We start from the raw sequence: 6,708 nt of genomic DNA, 5'->3' as shown, positions 1-6,708 counted from the left end.
GCAAGCTTACCTTTTTATGTGTACTTCTTTCTATATTCAACATCTGACTACAATTATGAAGATAAATATTTAATCATGTCATTTGCTCGAGAGAAAAGTAAATAGAATTTCTTTGAAAATGACTTTCTTGCTTCCATTGCCTCCATGTTACATACCTGGGAAAACCAAACTTCTGTCTCACTTCTGGTCTCATTTCATTTTCCACACCTAAAGCAGGCCTTTTCAAGCTGCAAAAAATGTGAAAGATTCACTGATTCACTGTAGCCAGTGAAAAGGGCATAAATAGGGCCTTCCCACAGAAGAACTTCAAAGAAATCTTCATAACAATGAAAGGTTATGCATGAATTTTTTAAAAATCTCTCTCTCTCTCTCTCTTTTTTTTTTTTTTAAAAAAAAAAAAAGCAGACATGCTATGTGTGAGCCAATTGCAGGTTTTGAGCGTGTGTAGACACAGCAGCCGGTGTTTCTGAAGGGCTAGGAGGAACAAAACATGTCTGAGGAGCTAACCCAGAAAATGCATTTCTGTTTCTCTCCATTGGCCTTACCCTGCTGGAGTCAATGGCCACTCAACGTCAGCCCATTGAAGGAGTTCACCCTAAATGACTGTCTTACAACCATGTTTTCAATGGGGATGCATGTTTTTGTATGAGTGCCTTGCTTTCCTCTGTCACTGCTGGAGAAGGCTGGGTAATCGGCTCAGACGTGGTGCCTCACACCTGGAAAGCTTCAGTGGGGAGGCAGGAGTCCCTCCAAGGATGTGCTGCTCTCCATCACTCCCGGCCCAATTCAGCATCTCACACAAAATACAATGTGAACAGCCTCACAGCCTGGTGTCCCTCTTACTATGCTTTGCCCTGCAGAATCAGGGCTAGGAGATTCAATCTCTGCATCCATTCAAGCCAATTACTGCCAGTTACTAATTGTTTTACTAGTACAGACGTGAAACTGTAATGGAAGCAACAAATTAATGTTTTGTAAGCAACTGAACACACATCGTTTAATAACTTTTGATTTCTGCAGACTTGCACAATATTATAACCACTGTTCTTGAGGTGGAATGTCCTTTATTGTTATAATTGTTGAATATGACATTAGAAAAAATGTAGTGCATCATGTTTTTATAAATGGTGACATTATCAATTCATTTGATTCAAATATACATGGGTTTGGTTATATTTTTATTGGGAAAAAAAAAAAAAAACCTTACTCATTTTGTTCCAGTCAGGCTGACTTACATTCCACCTTCTTTCCAGAAGGCTGGTAATACCAGATGGTACAATTAGTTTTAACCACCCGTATTTCTTCTCACTGGCTGTAGGATCAGGAATGTGATGTTAGATGTCATAAAGTGCTGAGATATGCTGGCCTTCAGATCAGGTGTTGGAACTGAAATATCCATCAGGAGGGCTCAGCACTTGTAACCACAGAAAGGAGGTCATTTACGATATTTTAAAAGCATTACAACAGTTGATTTAATGTTTTTATGAATCTTAAACTGTAAAAGCCACAAACCAGATTGAACAGTGGCTGAAGGCTGTTGACTGGCTTGCTAGATGGATTGAACTTCAGTTTATCCAGCTGTAGGACAAACCAATTTTAGCTTTGCCATCTCCAGAGAAAATACTCTTCCTGTTGTTATCGTTACTTTAGTATTACTAACCATTGAGTGTACACTACCTTATAAGAGCACTATGGCATTTATTTTCTGAACTCACTGAGAATAAATATTTGAATAAGACTCGTATCCCATACTTTAAAAAACATACCCATGAAGCCATGGAGACTGGGCTGTGTATTCCTGCTGTGTATGGCTTTCACTCTAATGTGACTCTGATTGTAACCTCATTTTATCCCAGCACAACACCAGCACAGCACCTGCAGAGCCTTTACTGTCCAGGGAGACAGGGCATGGAGTAAACCTTGGAGAAAGACTGGCACCATGTGGTCCATAGTCACCTGTTGAGAGAAGACACAGCATTGAAGCAGGTTTCCAACTCCCGTCTTTCCCCTTAGGCACTTGGGCAATATTCAGCCAAGGTTCTTGGTTCCTATAATTTTTTCAATACTGTGTTAATATTTCCACAAATTAATTAACATTAAGGGAAGACTAGTCAGAGAAATAGACTGAGCACTAGCAAGAGAAGGCAAAAATCACCCCAGCTGTATTTCTGTGAAGGAATATAAACTGATTACCCTCTGTCCAGTGACAATATGACTTCACCTTGTAAGTCATGTATATGTACAGCTAATCTTGCATATTTTATAGGGTCTTTGGTCACAAGGATAAAGTTCCTGAGAAAGTGCTTTAAAATCACTAAGTCTCTGAAGTCAAACTTGTTAAGAAATGCCACTGACATATGTCAGCACCACAGTTCCCCAAACCAGAAAATTGTTGGACAGTCCATGAATGGACGATATTTCCTAACACATTTGTTCAATAAAGAAAACTCTGATAGGCTATACCAGAGGTCTCTAATTTTTCAAAACATTTTCTTCTTTAGCTTGATAAATAGAGTATTCTTACATGGTGTGTTTCCTGAATGAGAATCAGCAGCACTTGACAGCAGCATTTTTAGAAGAAAGGCTGTAGATTTATTTTTAAATTTGAGGAACTTTAATGTTGAATATTTAATGCTAAATATTTCTTTTTTTAATCTAAAATGTTATATAGCAATTTTATCCCCCATCACAAAAGCTAGAATGCAAAATGATCAGTCTGCTTGTCAGTGTAGGACAATTTTTTTAAAAATACATTTGTCTTTCTTGGTTTAAATTAGTTCACAAACTAACTCACACAAGCTACAGAGACATGTCAAAAGAGAGACAGCAACAGTATAAAAGTACCAACAAAAACATTTCTTCAAAAGAATTTTACATCACTTTTGGATAATAGGGAAACATCCTGTCCTACAACTATCGGGTTGTAGATAGATACAGATCTAGCTATATTTTTTAAAACCTGCTCTGATATTGCTTGTACCCTGGGAATCTTAGCAAGAATATCTTGATAACCTGGTATTGTAGGGCATTAAAGATATAACTACTCTTCTGGAAATATTTATATACCCATTTCTTCCTGATTTTATTAACTGAGCTCCTCACTCTTGGACAGAGAAAGAAGTGACTGAAAAATAATGGTAAATGGTATCACTGAATAAAAATGTGTATTCAACTTGCTCCAGGATGAATATTTAAATCTGGGCCGTAGCAGGATTCAGATACTGATACTCACAGTAGGCGCCAGCACTGTAAGGAGGTAAAACTGAATGGCTGAGTTTTCTTTATGCTCTTTGTGATACACCAGCATGGCCATCTGTGTATACGTGTCCTAATAGAGGAAGCTTCCACCATTCCTGAGTGTCTTACAGAAGGTATCCTCATTCTGACATCTCAAGAAGGGTGTGAGGAAGGGAACAAATACTTCTTGGACATAATACAATAAAACTCACATTCCTTTAGAAGGAAGAAAATGTGTAAGTGAGTAACAGAAAGAGAAGCATCTAGAAATGGTTTTATCCAACATAAATATCAGCCTTTGTTTAACAAAGGAATGAGGGCTGTGAGAATTGATTCCCAGTTCCTTGTATAAGGGGTATTTTTTTCACTTGAGTAGCTGAGCCAGTGCAAGAGGTTTTAACTGAAAAGGTCTGTATATGTCTGTGAACAAAAATATTTCCAGTATAGATTGTTAGATGGGGCTGCTTAAACATCACCTCTTGCTTACGGCTGTGCCTGAAGTGGCAACCTAGCCTTTAACTTGATTATAACATCTTTTGCCAATTAGACCCAGACCAGCAAAGAGTCAAGGCACATGAATAGCCCTGCGGGAGCGAATGCACCTACACTTAAAATTAAGTATAAGCTCAAGTATTTTTCTGGATAAAGGTGGATATTTAAAATTATATCTTTATTAAATTATTCACCACCATCAGTGACAGGACTTCAAAGCTCTTCTTGGGCTTGTCCATAAGGGATGGGAAAATATTAGAGTATCTAGTATACATTTGTGCTGAAGCATTTGAGGTGATAATCTCGTTCCATCCATCAGTTAAATATTATCGTGCAAGTCAAAACAAAATTGTAATCCTGGGAGTGGGTGTAATGTAAAAATGCCATGTTAAAGGAAAACTACAGTAATTAGCTCTAATACTTTTGCTAGCTCAATGAATATTTGCTTAGAAAAACATTATGTAGCAAAAATTTAGTAACTGGACTACAAAAAGATGCAAGCAAATACCTAGCGCTCAGCTCATCTCTCAGCTCTTTCAGTTTTTTAAATTTAACATTCTGTTTATACATGTGTAAATGATATAACGGTTTATATTTTAGAAGTTTGTGCAGAACTTCTTGTTCTGCAGTGTTTCGCAAATCTCATGAATATAGGATAATCACTGCATTTACTGCTGAAATTCACTGCTTCTGGAGCAGGACATAATAAACGTCAAAAACTAGAAAAGCCTAGGAGAGAGGAAGTGAAAAAAAAAAAAAAAGAGAAAAAACACTAGAGAATGGTTACTTCTAGTATCTGTTTTGTACAAAAAATGCTTATGCATATGATTGGAGTTACTCATGTTCTAGGAAAGCAGATGGGAAAAGCACTGAGTCTGGTATACACACCTGAAGGTAGAATGTCAATTTTGGTGAGGTAATTTCTCTTTTCATGCCTGGCGTTTGTACTAGGAATATTTCTCTTTTGGATTTACAAAGATCTCACTTTATTATAGATGGCAGAAGTAATTAAATCTCTGTACTCCATTTTAGAACTTAGTATTGAATTCAAAGAAATATTGGCAACTAATAAATGAATCACTGACACCATTTTTTGCAGCATCCGAATCTTGAAGAATGTTTTCTATGCATGTACTAACAACAGTATGAGGGAGCTCATGAAGGCAAAAGAATTTCTACTCTGAGATCTTTCAGAAGACAGAAGTATTAAAGTCCATAATTTGTTTTTGTTAAAACCAAAACCAAAACAGTGTATTTTCATGTGTGCAAACAGAAAATAGATAATATTATTTAATTAATTTGGGAAGTTTGTGCAGAGGAATAAAATTCTGTAGATATGTTCACCATCTTAATTGTGATATGCTCTTTCTCAGTACATATTGTGATATTACTTCACTATGGCTAACTGTGGCATTTGTATTTTTATGTTAATTTAGAAGTAGGGAGGTGCTGGAATTGAGACTTCCATGGTTTGAAGTGCTGGCAAATGTAAAGTTCCTCCTTCCTGAGGCTAAGCCTGCTGATTGGCCACAAAATCCAGACTGGTTGTTTGTCTCACGTATTACATAACAGCAAAGAGCTCTTTAGTGATGACATCTTAAAACGGTTATGATTAGTGCCAACAATTTAGATGCGAATATAAAAAAGTATTAGTAAAGTATACAAACCACTACAGCTATAGTCTATTTAAAGCTTGGCTGAAATTCATGAGATTGCTGTACGGAATGGAAATGTGGTACTGAAATGAGCCAGAGCTGCTATGCATGAGGTCCAGACAAGACAACTTCACTTGGGATAAAAATTGGGATTCACTTTTGCCCACCTTAAGTAAAGCATCTGATGTATAATGGGGATGGATTGCTACATCTCATAAATTTGGCACTTAAATGTTACAAGTTATGACTACAACTGACAGCAAGATTTACTTTTGCATATCATCCCACAGTGGCTAAATAATTACTGGTTCAGTTCATCTTCATTACTACTGCTATCTTCCATTCTGCCCTTTGAAAATCAAATGGAAATGGGAACATGTTTTCAATTTGATTTTTAGGGTTACATTTGCAACAGCAAGTTTCCAGCTGCAGCTCTGTTATGTAGGCAACATGACAATCCCTGAAATGTTCTGAAAGACTCAAAGGCTTTTCAGGGCAGGAAACGTGGCTGGCATGGGGTTAAAAGTAATAGAATAGACTGGGCTGCTGTAATGTTGATTTGAGTTTTCATATCTCCCTTGAATGCACACATAACATTGGCATTGTACATATATTTATGTAAAAATAAAATAATCATACATTCTTTTTCTTTTTACATGGTTTGCCTTAAAAAGAGATTCATGGTGGATTTTAATGCCTATAAATAGCTTACACATTCAGCATTAGCAAGCAAAAAGTATTGTATGTCAACAGGCTTAAACAAAGTACATCAATCCAGGCTTGTAGCATATTTTTCTGTGGTATTGTGGATCTTTAGATGTGACAGGTGACAAAATGGGTAGCGATATTCATGTAATCTTGAGAACTGTTTCCAAAAGTATATTATTACTGATATCCTCAAACAGATCAAAATGTAGATTTCCAGAACTGAAAGATATGCAAGATGTACTACCATGAGACATGAGAAAAAGGCAGTATTTTCTTAGTCCCAATGACCTATAAAAAGCTCCTCTGTGCACACAGCCTGAATCAACATTTTGTACTTTGAAATAAATGCATGCTGTAGCCTATAAATGTAAGACTACAAAAGACTAAATGCGCCAATATCAACTGAAGTATTTGGTCATATTCTCTGCTGCTAGGGCGTTCTGCACAGACACATGCACAGGTGCACGTGCACACACATACACACATTTTCACATTTGTAGCTGGTATAGGCATGATAATTCCCCTTGATGCAGTCAGGCCAAAAATTACTGCTTCTCTGAGTAACACATTTACAGCCTGTGGAGCTTTTTCCACAATGTTGTGGCCAACTGCATGG

The 6,708-nt window shown here is 36.9% G+C and overlaps 1 long non-coding RNA gene across 1 annotated transcript in view; it reads left to right on the top strand.

Annotated features, from left to right (window-relative positions):
* LOC121061940 overlaps positions 1-1,737 on the top strand; it is a 3,154-nt gene extending 1,417 nt beyond the window's left edge. Inside the window, exon 2 of the long non-coding RNA XR_005815343.1 lies at positions 406-1,737. This is a non-coding gene — a long non-coding RNA (uncharacterized LOC121061940). The remainder of the gene's footprint in view (positions 1-405) is intronic.
* Positions 1,738-6,708: the final 4,971 nt, after the last annotated feature.

Source organism: Cygnus olor, chromosome Z (assembly GCF_009769625.2).
Source record: "Cygnus olor isolate bCygOlo1 chromosome Z, bCygOlo1.pri.v2, whole genome shotgun sequence".
Classification (NCBI taxonomy): domain Eukaryota; kingdom Metazoa; phylum Chordata; class Aves; order Anseriformes; family Anatidae; genus Cygnus; species Cygnus olor.
This window is presented reverse-complemented; position numbering and strand designations above follow the sequence as displayed.